We start from the raw sequence: 21,025 nt of genomic DNA, 5'->3' as shown, positions 1-21,025 counted from the left end.
CAAATTCTGCCATGTTCACAATGAACATCAACCATCACAGATGCTCAACAGGTATATGGGCATTGTTTGATAACAAATGTTTTTATTTGTCACCATTAACAGCAGAGTCCAGAATTCTCAACCTGGCCAAGCAGGGTTGGCAAGGAGGTCAGGGGTTGGGGGGCAAGGTGGAGTCCATCATGGGAGTTTGACTTTGGCCACAAGAACTGAAAGTTTCAGCAAGAGCCATATCAACTTCCTGTGGCTACTATGTGACAGAGGTTTCTGGCAGAGCAACCAACTCCACTTCCAATCGGGTTGTACTAAAAATATTGCAACTAACTGGCAACTCTCCTTCTCCTGGATTGTCAGAAATATGGCATTTTCTAGAGGATAGAATAAAACAGCTGCATTTGTGAGGATGGTCAGAGATGATGTTCAGATTCTGGAAGTGTCCAAACTGAAGGTGTGTCCTCTGAGGGTGAGCACCATGCCTGAAATTGGATTCTAAAGGCTGAAGGTAAGATCCTCACCTTTGACCCTCTGACCCCAGAGTCCCCAAGGGCTGTGGCTCCTCTCTGGTCTTCAGAAGTGCCAGGAGATGTACAGGCACTTTGTCAAGGTCCTAGGAAATCTACACACCAAACCCTAAGTCTGCTCCAAAGACCAGAAGTTCAAATATGCAAGAAACTGAATGGCCATAAAAAGTAACTCTATATCTTAGTATTATTAAAAAAAATAAAAAAACTGTGGATGCTAAAAACAAAACAAAACAGAGTCCATGGTGCTGGAGAGTTGGCTCAGAAGATCGCATACTATTCTTCTAAAGATCCAAGTCCAGGCCCTAGCATTCATGTCACGTGACTCTGCTTGCAGGGGATCCCATACCTCTCTCTGTCCTTTGCAAGTACTTCACAACCAGGAGCATAGGGACACAGATATGGATACATATAATTTACAATAAAAATAAATCTTTACAATGAAACAAAAATAGAATCTGCCTGGTGTGGTAGCCTGTGTCTGCAATTCCAGGAAGTTAAAGTAAAAAGATTGTGTGAGTTCATGTGTTTAAGACAATCCTAAGCAACATATCTAAGAAAAGCAAACCCAGAGTACTGGCCTCCAAGCGTATGTTCTGCACTGACCCAGCCTAAGGATCTCAGCATGGCTGTATGACCATGGCCTTCAGACCCAATCATAGCCAGGGCAGCCAACTCTACACTCTTCCCGCTCATAGTCTCCATGCAGAAGAGGCAACTCTATTGAAAGCCTTCAACATAAAGTAGTAAATACAATCAAATGGGAAAAAATGATGTTTGTAACTTGTTAGGCTTTTGTTTTCCCATTTTGTTACTTCAATTATCTCTGAAATAGCATTTCTTAATTTCTTTCTTTTCTAAGCTTTTTGGACCATGTGAAGCATCAAAGAGCAAAAGACCGCAAAGAAAATAATACCTGTGTCTTCTTCCCTTTTCATTTTCTTGTGTGTCTGACCTTTGCCTTGACCAGCATGTGATCAATCACTTTTATAGTTGGTGGATTATGGTGGAAATTGGGATTTATTCCTGCAGAAATGAAAGGAGAAGGAAATAATTCATACTACATGTTAGGCACCCAAAATTGGGTTTTCAAAACTTCAGAAAATAAAATCTTGGATTACTTGGTTATATAAGCATAATTTCTTGTCTATCACATTGAAACAAAGATTCAGAACAGATTTTTTGTTAAAGGATATTGTGGTTAAAGGAAAATACAGTTGTACTTGTAGATGTAGGAATTATAAGGCCAGGATGTTAAGTGTATCATAGTTTGGAACAAATTATGGCTAAAGGTCTATAGAAACTGGTTTTATTTTCTAATATATACATATATATGTTGTATGAATTAAAGGACTTCTTTATAGCGTTTTCATATATGCATACATCAAGATACATTGACTATGTTCATCCAACTCCTTAACCCCTTGTCCCATTCTCCAACACACAGAGGTCACAATGCTTCTACTAAAGGTCAAGTTTACCTGAAGTCCAGCTGGGGCCATTTATGACCCCAGGAAAATTGGTTTCAGCCTCACCGTTTCTAACCATGCAGGCTTTTATAGCTACTACTAGATCTAGAAAGTTCTCTGTATAGATTCTGTCATATACATGCTTTAAATTTTCAGTACATTTTAGATCTTCTCAAATGCTATTTAAACTGACTACAATATTCCTAGGAATCTTCCAAGACTGCTAGCAATAATTTCACTTACACCATAATGACTGCAAACCACGCTGCTCTAACAACCACACACACACACACACACACACACACACACACACACACACAGAGAGAGAGAGAGAGAGAGAGAGAGACAGACAGACAGAGAGAGAGAAAGTGTGTACTTAATTCCATTGTTAAATTCCTCTAGTCAGATTGCAAAATGTGTGCATATACCAACACTACCACAAGAGGAGGAATGGGACAGAAGGGAAAGAGTACAAGCAGTCAGGGTGACTAGCATATAAGTAAGGTGTTTGCATAGGCATGGAAAAATACATGTGTGATAAGGGCCTTTGGAACTTAAGCTGCTTGTCCTCAGTCACTCTATACTAGCTGGAGGGGAGTGATTTTTGTGTGGCTTTTTCCTCTGCATTTATCCATCCCTTCCTGGACAGTGGAGTTGGGCTCCCAAGACTCAGAAAGCTAAAGATACTTAAAAGACTCTGGACTCTCAGGAGGTTGCAAGACATCAAGGATCCTCATAAACATTATAAACCTCACCAAACAGACCTGGCCTGGTGGTGCATGCTTTCAATCCCTACACTCAAAAGACTGAGGCAGACAGAATTCTACTGAGTTCAAAGCCAGCCCGGTCTACCTAGTAAGTTCTAGATTAGCCATGGATACTTAGTGAAAACTTGTCTCAAAAAATTCAGTAAATAATTACTGTCTGTGAAGAACATTTGCTAGAGCTACCTTTAAGTTGGACAGAGAACTCAAGGTATGCAACTTCTATGAGTTCTCACTCAGTCTCTTTCAAGTGATCTTCCACCCATACCACTATGAGCAGCTTCTTACCCATGCTCCTATGAGTAACTTCTCACCCTTGCTTCTGTAAAGCAGCCCTCACACATGCTTTTTTTAAATTATTATTATTTTTCTTATTTTACATATCAATGCCAGTTCCTTCTCCCTCTCTCCCTCCTTTCCTCTCTCCCTCCCTCCCTCTCTCCCCCCCTCCTGTGCCCCCTGATCACCTTCCCATCCCATCCCCCCCACTCCACAGGGAGGCTTCACCCATGCTTTTAAAAGTAACCTCTCATATATACTTCTGCAAGAACCTTTCCATGGCCCTATATGCATTCCCAATAAAATCACGGAACTTCCAAGTTGGAATTGAGAGGAATCATTTCTTTGAGTTGCCATCAGATCCCTCTTTGGGGTAAGGAGGCATTTTGTTAACATCTTTCTGAGGAAAGTATCATGTGGCAAGCCTTTAATTCTGGTGTGAAACAGAAAAAACTAAGAAAAAAAATGATTGATATTTAAAAATAAATGTTCAAGTTTAAAGTACTTTCAATTAATTCCCATGAAACAAATGTTGCCATATCAAGATAAATATGCTGTTTTGCACTTATTAATTGTCCCCCATAATCTCACAGGAAGTGGCACTATTAGGAGGTATTGCTTTGTTGGAGTGGTTATGGCCTTTTTAGAGGAAGCATGTCACTGTGAGGATGGGATTTAGGGTTTCCTATGCTTAGGATACTACCCAGAGTTTCAGTCAACTTCCTGTTGCCTCTGAGTCCACAGGCAGGACTCTCATCTCCAGCACCATGTCTACCTTCATGACACCAAGATCCCCATCATATAATGGACAGAACCTGTGAGACTGTAAGCCAGCCACCCCAATTAAAGTTTTCTTTGTAAACATTCTTAGTTATGGTGTCTCTTCACAGCAATAAGACCCTAACCAAGACACTCTTACTTCTATAAATTGAAAATAAAGTAGAAGGTTATTTCTATATCTAAATGTGGAATGTGGGGGAGGGATGGGAGAGGAGGGTGGTCAGGGTGCATGTGAGGGGGGAGAGAGGGTAAGATGAAGGGAGGGATGGAGGGAGGGGGAACTGGGATCGACATGTAAAATAATAATAAAAAAACAAATAAAAATAAAAATAAATAAATTGATTTTTAACTGCTGTTTTCCCTCCCTCTATGTGTTTCTGCAACCTGGTTAAGTCACATAGATGAAATAGATACAGTGCTCCCCCTAGTAGCTATAGGCTATCTAAAAAACACCCACCCACATGAGGCAAGGGAAACCTCCCTTTAAGTTGTTGGTAAAGGTAAATGTGACCAGGATACAGAGAAAACTATATAGGCTATTTCCATTGCCCTTTGTTGCTTTCTAGAACATCAAGCTAAAACCCTCAATGTGTCTAATCTCAACAATTATATCCTCCCTTCACACACATGCCTGGGTTGTACCATTAAGCTCCCTCTCCTTTTACTCTCCAAATGGTACATTTTGTATTTATTTCTGCTTCATTTGCTCTTTTTTTTCTGTAGAATTACATAAGCAGCATAAAAAACAATCATTCCACAGAGGCAATATTTTGTTTTCCTGGATTTTCCTCCTTCAAAGAAGGCAATCTTTTTTTTTTTTTTTTTTAATTTAGCCTTAAGCAAGGTCTAAGGATAAGTATATAAAGCTGCCAGATTCCTTGTCAAAATCTCAGGAGTGGACTCTATTCCTGTGACTGTTGGTCTGTACTGAAACTTCTTGAGCTGATCCTCTACTGTCTGTTTTGCTCTTACACAGCTCTCCTTCTAGACGCCATCTGTGATGCCCTACTTGGAGTCCTCAGCTAATTTTGGTAGCTTAAATTTTCATAATCTTCCAAATTACTCCACATCAATAGTCCATTCTTTGATTTTTCTTCCCTGTGGTTGTGACCAAAAGAAATTAATGAAAGAATTTATTTTAGCTTATCAGCATCAGAGGGATGATAGTACATCATGACAGGGAAGCATGGGAGGAAGGAGAAGCAAGTGGAGAGCTCAGGTATTCAAGTGCCAATGCAAAGCAGAGAGAAAGCTAGAGGTGGAGTGAGACATTAAAGCCTGCCTGCCTGCAGTTGCGCACCTTCCAGGAAAGCTGCATCCCTCCATGACCTCTTCAAACAGCAGCATCCACTGGGGACCAGGTGTCCAAAAGCCTGAGCCTGTGGGACACACTTCCTGTTCAGACCAGAACACACAGGAACCTGACAGTGAACTGAAGGAAAGAGCGGAAGTAGAAGTAGTTATATCTTGATTCCATCACTGAAATCCTAACCGGAACTGAAAATCCAATATTTTTACATTGAGAGTGAAAATAGGAAGATTTTTAAGGGAATTTTAATTTTGTTTGAGCATGCATAGATAAAAATTTTCAAATACTAAACACAAACATACTTTATTGGGTGCTTTCATATGTTATCAATTGGGTTATTAATGATAACCTCAGAGATATACTCTGAGTATACAACATATTTTTCCATGAGAGAAAAGTCTAATAGTGTCTAAACTTGAGTTAACAAGCTGTCATTATTTATAACCTGGTTGCCATATTTATTGTTTTAAAAATTATATTTTTTGAATAGTTTCATTTAGCCTAATACTTTCATCAAGCCTCTAGTACTTGAAATTTAGGGCATTTTAAGGCACTATCATATAAACTCTAAATAATCCACACCAATAGGTTGCAAGTCTAATAAAGATCATGGCGTTTGCATTTTGACTGCACAACCTCAAATTCAAAGGAGAGCTTAACCAAGGAAATGAATTATGTATACAAAGCTGCATCCCAAATTTTCAACTTTTCTGATGTAGTGTGCATCCTGAGTCCAGAACAATCAATTACACTGTTGCCTCCTGCTGTGAATATCTGAATGCAAATTAAAAATGAGACACTTGTTGACAACATCTGAATAATTATTACTCAGATTAGTTCAGAATGTTCATATTAGCCATAGCTATAATCAGGAGAGAATCACATGTACTCATATTAACAGCAGCAAATACCCGTATCAGTTTTGAACACTTGAAGAGGATTGAAGATGAAATGAAGATGGAACTGAAAGACCCAATAACCCTGCCCAAAAACAAAACATAAAACACAAATAGAATTCAGAAGAAATTATCTCAAGTAGAATGAATCAAGAAAAGCAGAAGATGGAATAATATAATATCAATGCTATACCTTAGAGGATCCAGAAGTAAGGAAGACCATGAGAATTTAAAAACAATATAGGATAAAAATATACAGGAAATTTGGGAACATCATGAAAAAAACAAACAAATCTGTAGTTGTCTTCTATTTTACTTTTACTCTTTGCCGCACCCACCACTCAGCTCCCAAGTACTCACACCAAAAATTATTCTTTATTATGACTGCCTGGCCTTAGCGTGGCTTGTTTCTAGTCCCTTTCCCCCTAGAGGCTTCTCTAGTAGTAGAAGCAGACATGCACAGCTAGACTCTAGCTGAACTCTTGGAATCCAATTACAGAGAGGGAGGAGTGATGAACAAAGGGGTCAAGACTAAGCCGGAGAAACCCACAGAATCAGCTGACCAGGGGGAGCTCATGGACTCCAGTCTGATAGCTAGGAAACCAAGATAGGACTGACCCACACCCCCTGAATGTGGGTATTAGTTAGGAGGACTGAGCACCTTATGGGGCCTCTAGTAATGGATCAGTATTGATCCCTAGTATATGAATGGACTTTGGTGTCCCATCCCAAATAGAGGGATACTCTCTCAGCCTAGACAAGTAGGGGAGGGACTAGGCCTAAATGATATGACAGACTCTGAAGACTTTCCATGGGAGGGAGGCCTTACCCTCCCTGGAGAGCTGGAGAGCTAGAAAGCTGAGGATGGGAGGATGAGGGAACTGGGATTGATATGTAAAACAACCTTGTTTCAAATTTAAATTTAAAGTGGAAAAAAAGAACCATAAAAAAACAAAAACTATCTCATCTACCTTTTTCCTCTGGGATTCTCTATTCTATATACCTTTCTTTACTTCCTACTCTGTAGCTTGCTATGTAGGTAGGTGGCTGGCCCCCAATGTCCCAATATCCTCCTCTTCTTTTGTTTTTTCTCCCCCTTATCTCTCTTTTTCTCCTATTTATTGTCTGTCTCAGAGTTTCACATATTTCTCTTCTGCCTACATCTTGGCCACTCAGTTCTTTATTAGACAAACCACATGTTTTGAACATGAAAGAATGCATCATTAAACAAATATTCCACAGTATAAAAAGCTGTAACACATCTTCAACTAATATTCCACAACACAAACCTTCAAAGTGTAAGTATAAATGAAGGAGAAGAATATTAAAGCAATTGCCTAGACATCTTTAAAAAGATCATAGGAAAAAAAAACCTTTCTCAAATTATGGGGAGACACACCAATTCAGATATAAGAAACAAATACAACACCAAAGAGACTGGACCAAAAATGTAAATCCCTACAATATACCATAGTAAAAAACACTGAGTATACAGAATGAAGAGTGATTTGAAAGCTGCAAGAAAGAAACAAGTCACACATAAAGGAAACCCTATCAGAATAACAGCTGATTTCTCACTGGAATGTTTGAAAACCTAAAGATCCTGGAACCATGTATTTCAAATCCAGAAAGACCAAGAGGACCACCCTAGATAAATATACACAGCAAAACTATCTGCCATAGTTAAAGAAGAAAAATAAAGATTGCATAATATCAATAGCCTAAAAAATAACTATGTCCAACAAACCAAACCTGAAAAAAAATACAAGAAAAATATGAAGTCATGATTACAAAACATCTGAGAACACAAACAACATGACCAAAATGCAACAAGACAATGAAAGCAAGTAACACACATCTTTCAATAATATATTCAAATATTAATGACCTTAGTTCTCCATCCAAAGGACACAACATTTTCCACAAATCAAGCCAGTACACATTCCAGCACGGAGTGGAAAGGATCCATAAGACCCCTGCCCAATTGAGAAGCTATGGATAGTTGATATCTACTGGGGATAGAAGGATCAATTTTATTTAAGGGTGTGACTCTTGGTAAGTAGACAATGTTTCAGTGGCTGGAATATATTGGCACCACAAATTATGGTCAATACATACACATATACATGAAAATAAAAACAGGACACAAAGTTGGAAGTTAGAAGGTGGGGATAGATCTGGGAGGAGCCAGAAGAAGTGCTGGGGTGAATATGATCAAAATTATACTATATAAAACTCTCAAGAATGAATATAATATTAAATTAAACAACAAAACTCCAAACAGAAAAGTGCATGTATTTTTATAGTCACCTGCTTTTATTCAATGTTTATAAATAATATCAACTATGAACCTGTAAGCTTTGTATAATACTTTGGTGTCTCCTCATGTTTATTTGGTCATATAAACCACCATTTTTGCAGTGTAATTACACATGGCTATAGGTTTTTGCTATTTTCATTCAGGCAACTTAGAGTTAGGGAATCTTTGAATATAAATACTTTTTGTGTTTATGAAATTCTTACTTGGGATTTTGGGCAGATAGGACATTTTTAACCCATTGCACGATTCTTTCAGAGTGGTATACTCAACTAGTCACAGCTTTGGTCACTTTGGTCATTCTATCAGCTTTTGCAGAGCTTGTAATGTAGAAATATGATGACTAATCTGAATTAACTTTTTGCTATCTATCTACATAAGGATAATTTTACTACATACATCTATTGATGACCATAGCCAAAATATGTCAGCTGTTGTTGAATTGCTTAACCTCTTATATTTCTCCCTTTCTGTATTTTTGAGGAGATCTATGACAAAGATTTAAATGTGAGATGTTCATTTTCCTGATACAACAGGACTAGTTTGTGACAGGCATCATAGCTCACTGTAGCTAGAATTTAGCTTGATCTCTAAATAGCATTTTGCCTAACTTGAAGGAAAGATTTCCTGTTGTTACAGTAGTGTTTATAAATGCCCTTTCCTTCAGATCTATGTTATTTTAATTGGCTATTGTGGTTCTTGGAACTGTACTAGCAGTTCTCGCGCTGTGATGAGCAAGCCTAAAACTCATGCAACATGCGGAAAATATTAGAAAAGAAAGATTAACAAAATAGTTGGAGAAGTAACTCAGTGGTAGAACATTGCCTGGCATGTGCACAGCCTGGGAATTGATCTCCATCACCTCGAGAAATGAAAACGTTAAGCAACGAAGAAGCTTGGTCCTCACAGGCTTCATCCATCTCTTGAAGTAATGCAAGAACTCTGTTGCCTCAGACAATTGCCTTACAGGGAACTGAGCTCTATTCAGTGGACTTATTGAGATATGTTCTAGTCCTAACTTGTACAATTTGTGAGTCTGGTAAAGAAAACCCTTTCAGTTTGAATTCTGTGTTTGCACTGATGTCCTCTAGGCAGCACAGGACAATGTGAGGGGCATCTATCTACATTCTCAGCGTCATTAACTTTCCTTGGTTGGCAAAAGATACAATTCTGTTTCCTTAAGATGACTTTTCAAAGTTTTAAATGAGTCTAGAGGGTTAGGATGTCCAATAACCCAGAGCTCTTTTTCATCTTCTCCCTGCAAATGGCCCTGACTGTTCTGTCCCAACATCTACTTTTTTGTTTGGTTAGTTTTGATTTTTTTCTGATTATAGTACATCAAGTAAGTTGCAATTCATACCTGACCTTATCATCACTATGCAGATCCATATCCAGAGTATTAAACATACTCAGACGAGCTGCAGATGAACACAAAGAGATCTGGAAAGGTGCTGTGGCTGCCTTGGATGCTAAAGATACTGACCAGAAGACAGGAGCAAAGATTTGCCATGTTCTACACTTGTTTATTTTATAATTTCTAAACATAGTAGAAAGTGCTAGAGAGTGTGGGCATCTTGTTGGTTCAATTCTCTAAGCCCTAGTTCATGCTGTGAGAAAATATTGTCTGCTGTAATTTACACAAAGAGATTTAGTGGCCACTAATCTGACTGCTCAAGCACAAATTGTGTTTCCTGTGTAAGGTTTCATTCCTGTTAGTGGTTAATTAGAGATACTAACAGGAGAAATCTCAGAGAGGCTGCATGCCCTTTCTCCAGCTGAAGGAAGGGCAGGGACCATGCGAGTGTCATGATGGGTACGGTCATAGTGAGGAGGCAGGGGTTGCCATATCGGCAACCATAAGAAGATGTCTAGAATTCCAGAATTAGCGAATAAAATGCTAGAGACATTTATTTTTGCCTCAGAAAACATGGCAGCAAATATAAGTTCATTTGTGAAATCTGAGAAATTGTACTGGACTGATGTATGTGTGAATCATACTTCCAACATACTAGCAAGGTGGAATGTAGACAGTAAAGAAAGTGCAAACAGCTGAACTCAGACACCATCTTAGTCTTGTTTCTTGTAAATTGTGATGAAAATGCCATTTGAGAATGTTTAGATAAAGATAAAAGTAGAGGAGATTCTCAGAAAAGTTACAGGAATAGAAAATACTAACTATCTTGTCTCCAAGGTACTCATCCTTGATCTCCATGGTTACAGTGGGATTGAAGGTGATCAGAAAAACAGTAAATGAAGAACCTAGTGAAATGGCTGGTATAATTTCTTGAATACAATCTATGACACTTTATCTTTTATGAAAATGTCAAAACAGTATAAATTGACATAAGAAAAATTTAGAGAAGGGACACTTTAGAAATAAGCAGCCATTGACAAATTAGACTCTGGTGGCTTCAGCATTAAATGATAAATGATAATGAGTTTTCCTACAGTAGGTGAAACACATAATGTATATTTACCCGAACATGATCATTCAGATTTAGAAAGTAATACTTGGAAAAACTGTTTAGTAATTTAAATGAATTCAGGTTACTGGTTCCCTAGTACAGGCATTCTCTGTGATAGATGGCAATGGCCAGGAGGAAGCCAAAACAATGTTTCCTCCCTGGAAGGAATATTTGTAATTTCAGTCACCTAAAAAGATTTCCCAGGCATTACAATCCTATTATCTCTCTTCTCAGGTGTTGTCTCAATAAAATATACTAAGTTGTGGAAAATAAAACTGTCAATATGGGAATCATCTTGTTCACTTAAAAGAGGCACCATGGACCTTACAAGAAAACCCACAGAAACAACTCACCTGGCTCATAGGAACTCACAGAATCTAAACCAACAACCAGGGAGGCTGCATGGAACCAACCTAAGCCCTCTAGGTATTTGTGACAGTTAAATAGTGTGATCTATTTGTGGTACTGCTAACAATGGGAGCAGGGGCTATCCTAATGCTTTGGCTGTTTCTTGGGAACCTGCTGTGGAATATTATTTTAACTAGGCAAAGAAGTGTTGCATTTGTTTATGCTGCCCTTGTTAGCAGTGTAAAGATAATATATATATATATACATATATACATATATATATATATATATATTGCTGCATTTGTTTAATTATGTAAAGATGTGTTACATTTGTTTCCCCTTTCTTGCCTAAGGGACCTGATTGGTTTAATTAAAAAAAAAATGAATGGCCAATAGCTAGGCAGGAGAAGGATAGGTGGGGCTTGCTGGCAGAAAGAATAAGAGACAAAATATAGACTTGAGAGTAAAGAAGCAGGAGAGAATGAGGGAGAAAGAGAGGGCCACACTGGGGGCCAGAAGCTAGACAGCAGTCAAACAGACATGGAGACAGTAGGAAAGTAAGATGAAAAAAAGGAAGAAAGAAAGAAAGAAAGATGAAGGAAGTAAGGAAAGAAGCCCTGAGTCAAAAAAGGAGATAAAGAGAAATATTAAAATAAGAGCTCAGGTAAGACCAAGCATTGAAAAACTATTAATCTCCATGTAGTCATGATTTGGGATCTGACTGGTATCCCAAAAGGAAATGCCTGGCACAGGAACCTCTTCCTCATTCAGGATTGCCTTGCCTAGCCTAAATACAAGGCTTATCAGCTTAAGGCAACTTGATATGCCATGCTTTGTTGACACCCATGGGAGGCATTTACCTTTTTGAACAGAAGCAGAAGAATGGATTGTGGGGGCAGAAGGGGAGCATGTAGGGAATGGGAGGAGAGGAGGGAGGAGAAGTTGCTGTCAGGATGTAAAACAAATTAATTAATTAAATACTAAAATGTTAACAACTGGTGGTATATCAACGATGCTTTACCCTCTACCTTCCACAAAATAATGTTTTCAAAACAGTCTTATATAAAAATTGAATAAGAAACTCTCCAACTTCATTTCTTCCATGTATTTTATAATGTAGCCAAATATTTGCTCATTTAGGTAAATATCGGCTTCAATCTGGACTTGATTGTAGTCCCAGCAAGCCTCAAAATTTCTTCTTGGAGTTCTACCCAGGAGCATTTGCCTTTCTCTCTTGTTTTCAAGCTCAATCTTGGGGAGACAGTTATGCTATAGCAATTTTTTTTAGTCCTTTGTAAATTATTTGCTGATATGCAGGCACAAACTTATAGATCTGTCAGCAAAATCCCATGTTCCTTTAGAAAGTAATGTTTGATTCACTGAGCTTCTAGAATAAATGCCTCAAATATTAGATATTAACACAAAGGGCCTCAAGATGTGAACTGAACACTGTGACTTGTGCATGGCACAGTGTACTCTGACAAATGTTTGCCGATATTTAGATAAACCCTGCCACTAATTGCAAATAGTCTGTTTAGGACCACGCCTCTGGCATTTCAACAGAATAAGCTATTCCTGATATTCATTTATCAGGAATTTATCACAGTACCATTCTTCATTTCTCAGCCTACCTCTATGAGATCACAGAGATTTGCTCTGTTCAACTACAGAAGAGTCCAACTTTTAAGTTTTCACAGGGAAATTCTTTAGGATGTCACTATTGCTGAAGTATAAAACTCCCCAAGAGTGAGGTTAAAAAATAAGAAAGAAAGAGAATTACCACTGGGAAGAACTCCAAGAACATTTTAAAGCTTGCCGGTGTCTCAAGGAAGTTCAGACTCAGACCTGCGGTCACTCTAATTTGAAGAATGCCAGATAAAAGTTGACTAAATTATGAAGTATATGGAAGAAATACATTAGGAGGCTTGTGTCTTGGGCTTTTAGATAAGAATGATATGAAAAGCATTTTTGGGACGGAACTAGCAATTCATAATTATACCACAAGTTGTTAACTTTTAAATTGAGCAGATAATCGGTATCTTATCACTTGCTATTTTTCTTCCTGGTCCAGCCCATTTCTTGACCTTGAGATCAAGACTGCAGTGTCAAAAATGACAGAATTATGAGCTATTTTGACATGAAGGTCTACCTCTTATTTCTTAGGAAACACTGTAGACATTCCCATGGCCATGGCAGTAACAATGACCTCCACTCTCTGGGAACACTGTTTTGGGAGTTTGTTCTGGGTTTCTGTGGCCATTCTATTTTTTATTATGTCTTAGACTTAATTTGTTCCACCATCTATTGCCAAAACCTTCTGTCAATATTATTATATAATGAAACTCACTTTATATAAACAGGGTTAAGGTGATGTGGGATATCTTTCTATATTCTGCAAATATGATTTCCTTTGACTGGTTGATGAATAAAGCTGATTTGTCCAATTTCCATGCAAAATAGGGCCAGGCAGGAAATGCAAACAAAGTTATGGAGGAAAAAAAAGGAAGAAGGAGGAGTCAAGGAGATGCCATGTAAGGGTAAGACATCAGAACATTATCAGTAAACCATGGCCATATGATGATACACAGATTATTAAAAATGGGTTAATTTGTAAGAGAGAGCTAGGCAGTAATAAGCCCAAGGCATGGTAAAACAATTGAAATTAATATTAACCTCTGAGTAATTATATCATAAGCAGTTGTGGGAACCCATGGCAGGATCAGCCCAGAGGGATCAGCAGGACAGAGAAAAGTTTCTGTTACAGTAAGGTATTGACCTAAAGAACAGGCAAGTAAACACTGCCATTTCCCACATCATGAGTGCGTGGCTGACCTTATATAATGACAATTTGACTTCTGAGGATTCATTTCCACCAACACATAGTTGGCTGTGATGGGTTGAAGTTCTTCCTTGTGTAGTACACTAAACGTTCTTAGACAAGAACGTTTCAATTTCACAGCTAAATCTAAAAGCCAAGGAGTATTAAGACTTTATGCTGAGACTGGGCATATGAAACTGTCAACACACAAGAGAGACTGGCATGATAAATTATGAACTTGAGATAATATGATTAAAAGATCCTTTCTGTATTAAAAGGAGTAAAAAAGTCTAATTCTTTAAAAGGAAGCTTGAAAAAATTATGAAAGAGAGTAATCTATGGTCACTGCCTTTTACATCCTGCTGAAAGCTAATGAGAAAATGTATCTCTAGATCACTTGGAAATTATTTTTCATGCTAATCTGTAAAGGAAGTGTGCTGTGTCAATTGATGGACTAGGTAAAGGAGAAAAGAAAAGAACATAAGTCTAATACTAGAAATGAAATCCTGTTAAGTTACATATAAAGTTTTATTTTAAATATTAAAAGATAAACATAACTAGAGAAAGCAGATTTTATTCCTTTTCAATTCATTTTAGAATAAATTGACCAATTATAGTTGTATATATTTAATATTAGAAAAGGGTGTCTTTGCATAAAGTTTTCAAGGGAATGTGTTGGATTTTAATATGTTCTTGGAAAGGGCATTTTAGCAACATTTCTTCTGCTGGCTATGAAATGGCCCATCGTTTCCTCTTCTCTTACCTACTACAGTTTCTTTCTTCAGTGCTTTAAAAAATCACAGCTATCCCTGTGAACAATGTCTAAGTTTATGTATAGCCATTATATACTTTTTAGTGTATCATTAATGGGGTTGCTTTTCTGACTTCTTTTTCAGAAAATTCATTGATGTTATATGGAAAAGCTACTTATTCTTATATGACTATACTATATCCTACTACTTCACTAAAATGTCCAGGACATTCTAGATTCTTTTGGTGAAATTTTAAGACACATTTAGTATAGGATTATATCATATGGCAACAAGGGTCATTTGACTTCTTCCTGTCCTGTTTGCTTTATTGTACTGCCTTTCTCTTGCCTCATCTTTCTGGAAAAAATAAAATAAAATAAAGTAATATACTGAATAATAGTGATTATAGTGAATAACTTCATCTTATTCCCGGCTTTAGACAAAATGCTTTTCTTTTTAATCCATTCACTACAATGTTAGCTCAATGTCTATGAAATGTAGTCTTTATTATATGGAGGTCAAAAACTTATATGACTAGTTTAGGGACCTTCATCATTAAGACTGTTAATGTTTGACATCTTTTCTATATCTATTGAGGCAAGGCATGCTTTAGACTCTGTATATATGCTGTACTACATATATTGATTTTCATATAGTGAAACAATCTTGCATCCCTGAAGTGAATCTCCATGATCATGGTGTCTGACCATTTTGCACTGATGAATTCAATGAAAGCATTTCATTAAGGAGGTTTTATTTTTTAATTCATCAAGGAAATTGATCATGAGTCTTCTTTTTACATTTTTATCTGCTTTTGGTGTCAGCATAATACTAATTTCATAGTCTATATTAAAGTTTGAAATTTGTTCTTTTCATTTTTACTTCCAGAAACAGCATGAAGAATATACATTGTTCATTTAAAAATATATTTAAAAATGCAGCATCTAATACTAAGTCTTCTTTTGTTGAAAAAATATTTTAAATTATTATTTTGACATTATTATTTACTATTGGATTATTTAAATTTTTAAAACATTCTCAGTTCAATTTTAATACCTAGAAATTTATGCATTTTAACTTGCTTTTTCCATGTTTTGGAATAAAGTTAATGCTTAGAAATTTTATTTAAAACTCCTGAATACTGAAATCAAACATGAGCAAAAAAAGCAATGTGGGAAATACCACACTATCTGGCTCCAGACTACACCAAAGAACCATAATAACAGCACAAGCATGGTATGAGAACAGAAACAGAAACATAGACTGACAGAATGAAGTAGAAGTTCTAGAAAGAAAGACAAGCATGAGTTTTAATAAAGATTCAAAAAATGTAAGTGGTAGGGGAGATACTTTCTTAGTCTCTTCTTCATCATATGGTGCTGAGAAAATTGATACCCACTTTCAGAGGATTTCAGTCAGATTATTCTTCTCACTTAATGAGGGCTATTTGAGGGTCAGCCTCAAAAACCTCTCAAGGTCCATAGAGAAAGCTATAGCAAACATGGAGTTTAAAGAATAGCCAGCACAGAAAGATGGATGAATGATTAAGAGCCCCGAACATGAGTCTCAGTTAGAAGGTCTTGGCAGTCTAAGGGACCTCTGACAGTGGAACCAGGATGTATTCCTGGTGCACGAAAGGACTTTGGGAGCACATTCCCCATGGAGGGATACTCCCTTAACCTAGAGGCAGGAGGGAGGGCCTAGTCCCTACTCCAAATGACTTGACAGATTTTGTTGACCCCTCCTGGAAGGCCCCTGTGGAAGGGGAGTCTGGGATGTGAGGTCGGGGGCATGGGAGGGAGAGAGAGGGAACTGGGATCAATATATAAAATAAGAAAAAAAAATAAATAAGTCTCTGTCCTTCAAAAGACTAATTTGCAGCCTTCACATTGAAGCTGATAATACACCTTGATATCATTTCACCTACTATGCTGTCTGTTTAAATTGTTTAAGTTTAACCTGCCTTTAAGAGAACACCACCAACCTTAGTGTGCCATGAATTTTCCATGTAATCAGCTTTTACAACATTAGATAATGCATAGCTTTAATCTTAGTTATATACCTCCCATGTCCCTGATCCAAAGTAATATATTGACAATTTACATAGGTGTATGGTGTGGCAATCATTTGCTGAAAACAGACAACATGTTCAAAGCAACCTTAAAATAAGTATCTGCCATAAATGTTGACAACAACATGAATATTAATTGATGATGTCTTTTTGCTCTTCTGATTCAGTTGGTGTCAGAGAAGTTACATCTTTCTTATAAAAGAGATTTTGATAAAATATATTGTATTGTTCTCCCATGCCATGATTTCTGTTTTTTCAATAAGCATAGCATAAAACACTGTACTAAAAAGAAGCAAACATAAACAAAGACAGTACAGTAATCAAGAACAACAGATAGATGGAAGATATAGGGAGAGAAGTAGAGAATTCAAATTTGGTTTCTTGGTAAGATTAATTCAAAAGGAAATGTTTTGTTTTCATTGTTTAATGTGACATCAATGCATTTTGGTGGCTCTGTGGTTATCTTTAATGCATTAACATTGTACAATATTATTAATCCAAATATCTTCTGTATGTGAATCAAATTCACTTTTCTATAAATTCCTACAATAATTGTATTTAGAAATTATAGAATCAGCCTAGGTGTGTAATCAGAATATCTTTGGACTTCTAGCTCCCAAAAACTAACACAGAGACTTCTTATTAAGAGTCAAAGCTTGGCCTTGTCTTAGGCTTGTTCCCAACTAGATGTTATAATTAAATTAACCTGTTTATATTAATCTCCATTCTGCCATGTGTCTTATTACTTTTCTTGTATACTGTACATTCCATTTCCTCTGTGTTTGGCTGGTGAATCTCTGCCTCTCTGACTCCTTCTGAGAATTCCAATCTCTGCCAGGAAGTCTTGCCTTACCTCCCCTGCCTAGGTATTGGCCATTTGGCTCTTTATTAAACTAATCACAGTATACCTTAGGCAGGTGAGGAAGGACAGAAACACATTTTCACACAGTGTGATCAAAATAGCATGCAAGATAGGGGCCTGTTTTTGTTTGCTTTTATGTTGCTATGATAATTAGTTGACACCTACTTGGAGCAGGAAAGAACTTATTTAGCATGCCATTCATAGTCCATCATCAAACGAAGCCAAGGCAGAAGCATGTAGACAGGAACCGAAGCAGAGACTATTGAGGAAGAATGTTTATAGTTTTGCTTCCTGTTTTGCTTTCAGTAACATTTCTTATACAACTTAGAACCACATGCCCAGAGATATCAACACCTACAGTGAGGTAGGTCCTCCCACATCGACCATCAGTTAAGGAAATGATGCAGAAACATGCCCACAGGCCAATATGAGGAGGCAATCCCTCAGATGAGGTTACCTGTTCACAGGTATGGCTAGTTTTTGTGTCAAGTTGACAATGGGTAAAAAGTGCTAATTAGTTTTTGGGAAAAGCCAAGCATACCACATATTTTCCATTTCAAAATGCCATCTGCACAACAAAAATATTTTCTCAACAACAACAAAAAACGAATCTTAGTTTAAATTGAAAATTCTCTCAACAAGGCAAAAAGACCACTTGGATGTAAAAATATTCTACAAATGTTTTGGAACAGAGGTTTAATATTCTTTTCTTACAGTAACATTGTAAGGTAGTTATATATCTATTATGGAAGAATAAAAAGGACCAGGAATGGTCTCCTTTGTGAAGGGTTATTCAGATATGTCACTCATGAGACTTTCAGATGTGTTTTCTTTTCTGAACAGTGGAAAGAGAAACTGTAGATTATGGTGTTCCTCCTAGAAAAGCAATTGATGACTAATATGCTGCTTTCTTCCTTATATGGAAGCCTGGGTCATAATTTTGCTAACTTCTTCATTTACTTTTTGACAGAGAGTTGACAAGATTATAGAGCTTCAGTCTTGCAAGACTGGTTGCAGGGTAATGTGAACACATTCAGCATACTACAGAACTGACCACAATGGTATGGGTTTGGAATTTTTGTTTTTGTTTGGTATTTGAGACAGGGCCTCTTTATGTAATCCTGGCTGTGCTGGAGTTTGCTATGTAGACTATACTGGCCTCAAACTCAGAGATCCTTCTGCCTCTGCCTCCTGTGTTTTGGAATTAAAATCATATGTCACTATGCCTGGCCAACTATATACTTTATGTCATGTGTATTTTACCACAAGTAAATAGATTAAAGACATAATGTGTATATTTCTAAGCTATTCAGTAATGGTTTGTTATACATAATATTTAAGAAACTCAGAAACTTAGCACCATAAACAACAAATGAGCTAACTTAAAAGTTAATAGGAGAACACACCAATGAACACAGAACTCAGGTAGTAGGATTGCAGTTTTAAGGTCAGTATGGACAACATAGTGAAACTTTGTCTCTTGAATGAGCAGAAGAGCCTAATGATTTGAATAGACATTTCTCAACAAATCATACAAAAGGCTAAATGTAAAAAATACCCAGCATCATTAATCATCAGGGAAACACAAGTCAAACAAGAATGAGATAACATTCTTGTCTGTCAGAGCACCCATTATCAAAAAGAGAACAGCAAATGCTGGCAAGCAAAAACAAACTCTTGTACACTGTTGGTAGGAATGCAAATTAGCACAGATACTTTGGAAAACCATACCAAGTTTCTCAAATTTGCCAGAAGTACAAGTGTCATGTAATTCTGCAATCCCATAGGTAATGGAAAATTAAAAGATTCTTCAAAGTGATCTCCCACATTCACAGCAGAACTATTTACAAGAACAAAGATATAAAATCAACCTGTCTGTTCACTGTTATCTATGCAGAATGGAATATCATCCATACACCCAAAAACAAAGTCCTGTAATATGCACCATCGTGAGTAAAACTGGAGGACATTTTGTTAGGTGGCACAAGTATTATATGACATTGAAACTAACCTCCAGGAGGAGTGGGGAGCTTATGAGCCTCAGGGAGTCAATGAAAGGTTGCATGTCTCAGAGAAAAGAAACTTCAGGATTTTTGTTGTTGCTACCAGCAGTACAGAAAGGAAGTAATAAATTTTTAAAGTGACACTGACCAGCCCAACTGCAAAGAGAAGGTTTTATGTGTTCTAGTTTGTCTTACTGATACTGCCTACTTATTACTACAACTCTCTCATGGGTAGTGTGGAAGTAGATTTCTGATCTCCAAATATTAGTCTGGCATTCCAACTTTAATTTTATTTTCATTTATTATTTATAGTCATTTGCATGTGATAACACATTTTTGTTTTTTTAAGATTTCTCACCTATATTACTGAGTGGATTTTAAAGGCTAGCTTTTGACTAATTGTAGCATGAGCTTCCCACAGCCATTTTGCCCCAAATAAACACATGGACGCTATAATAATTATGACACTGTTGTTTGAGTACTAGGGATTGTTATTGGCTAGCTCTGTCTTAATTATTAACCCACTTCTATTAACTTAAGTGTTTTCACGTGGCCTTATCTTACCAGAAAAGTTTCCAGTGATGCTAACTTCCAGGTCTCACATGGCATCTGATTAATTTTCTCTGATGGCTTAAGAAGATTCCTTATCTGTGGTTAGTAGATAGAGTGTTAGATAAAACAGTTCAATCAGGTTGATTGATAATTCTGTTCAAGTCCATATTGACTTCTTCCTCTTTATACATCACTGAAAGATGAGTTCTGAAATCTCCCATTATGGCAATGAATATTTTTCTTTGCTAGACTATTTTAGTTACATTCTGTTCTATGGATTCCTGTTATGTTTATAAGTGAGCATTAGGAACATCTGCCCAGGAATATCGTGCATATTAATGGGTGGTGACACATGATACTGGAAAGAATCACTATGTTAGATGTGATAATTTAAAGTCAAAGGTCTCACACCCAAGGGAAAATCCCACATAGAGAGCTTTTTTGCTTGGTTCAGGTGAAAGGGTAGAGAGAAACATCTCCAGAGCTTGCAGGAAATTAGACCTTCTGTGTAGTCATTTGACAAAAAATCCAAATCAGTTCTGGACATCAGGATAGCTAGATGTTACAAAATCTAATTTAATAAATCACTAATTTTACTGTGTTGTTTCAAATATGTTATGACTGTTATCACATACATTGAAGCAATACTGACTTAACTATGATTTCTTGTTCATCAGGGCATCAGGGATGCCTGCCAATGGAGAGAACATCAGCTCAACAATCACAACACTTAGAAACTGCTCAGGTGTGAAAAGTGATATTGAGGAATAACCAATCAAGATCTATCCGATTTTTGACATATTCAAAATTTAGAACCATGAA

The sequence above is a fragment of the Phodopus roborovskii genome, unplaced genomic scaffold (assembly GCF_943737965.1).
Source record: "Phodopus roborovskii unplaced genomic scaffold, PHOROB, whole genome shotgun sequence".
NCBI lineage: Eukaryota > Metazoa > Chordata > Mammalia > Rodentia > Cricetidae > Phodopus > Phodopus roborovskii.
Note: the sequence above shows the minus strand (reverse complement) of the source record.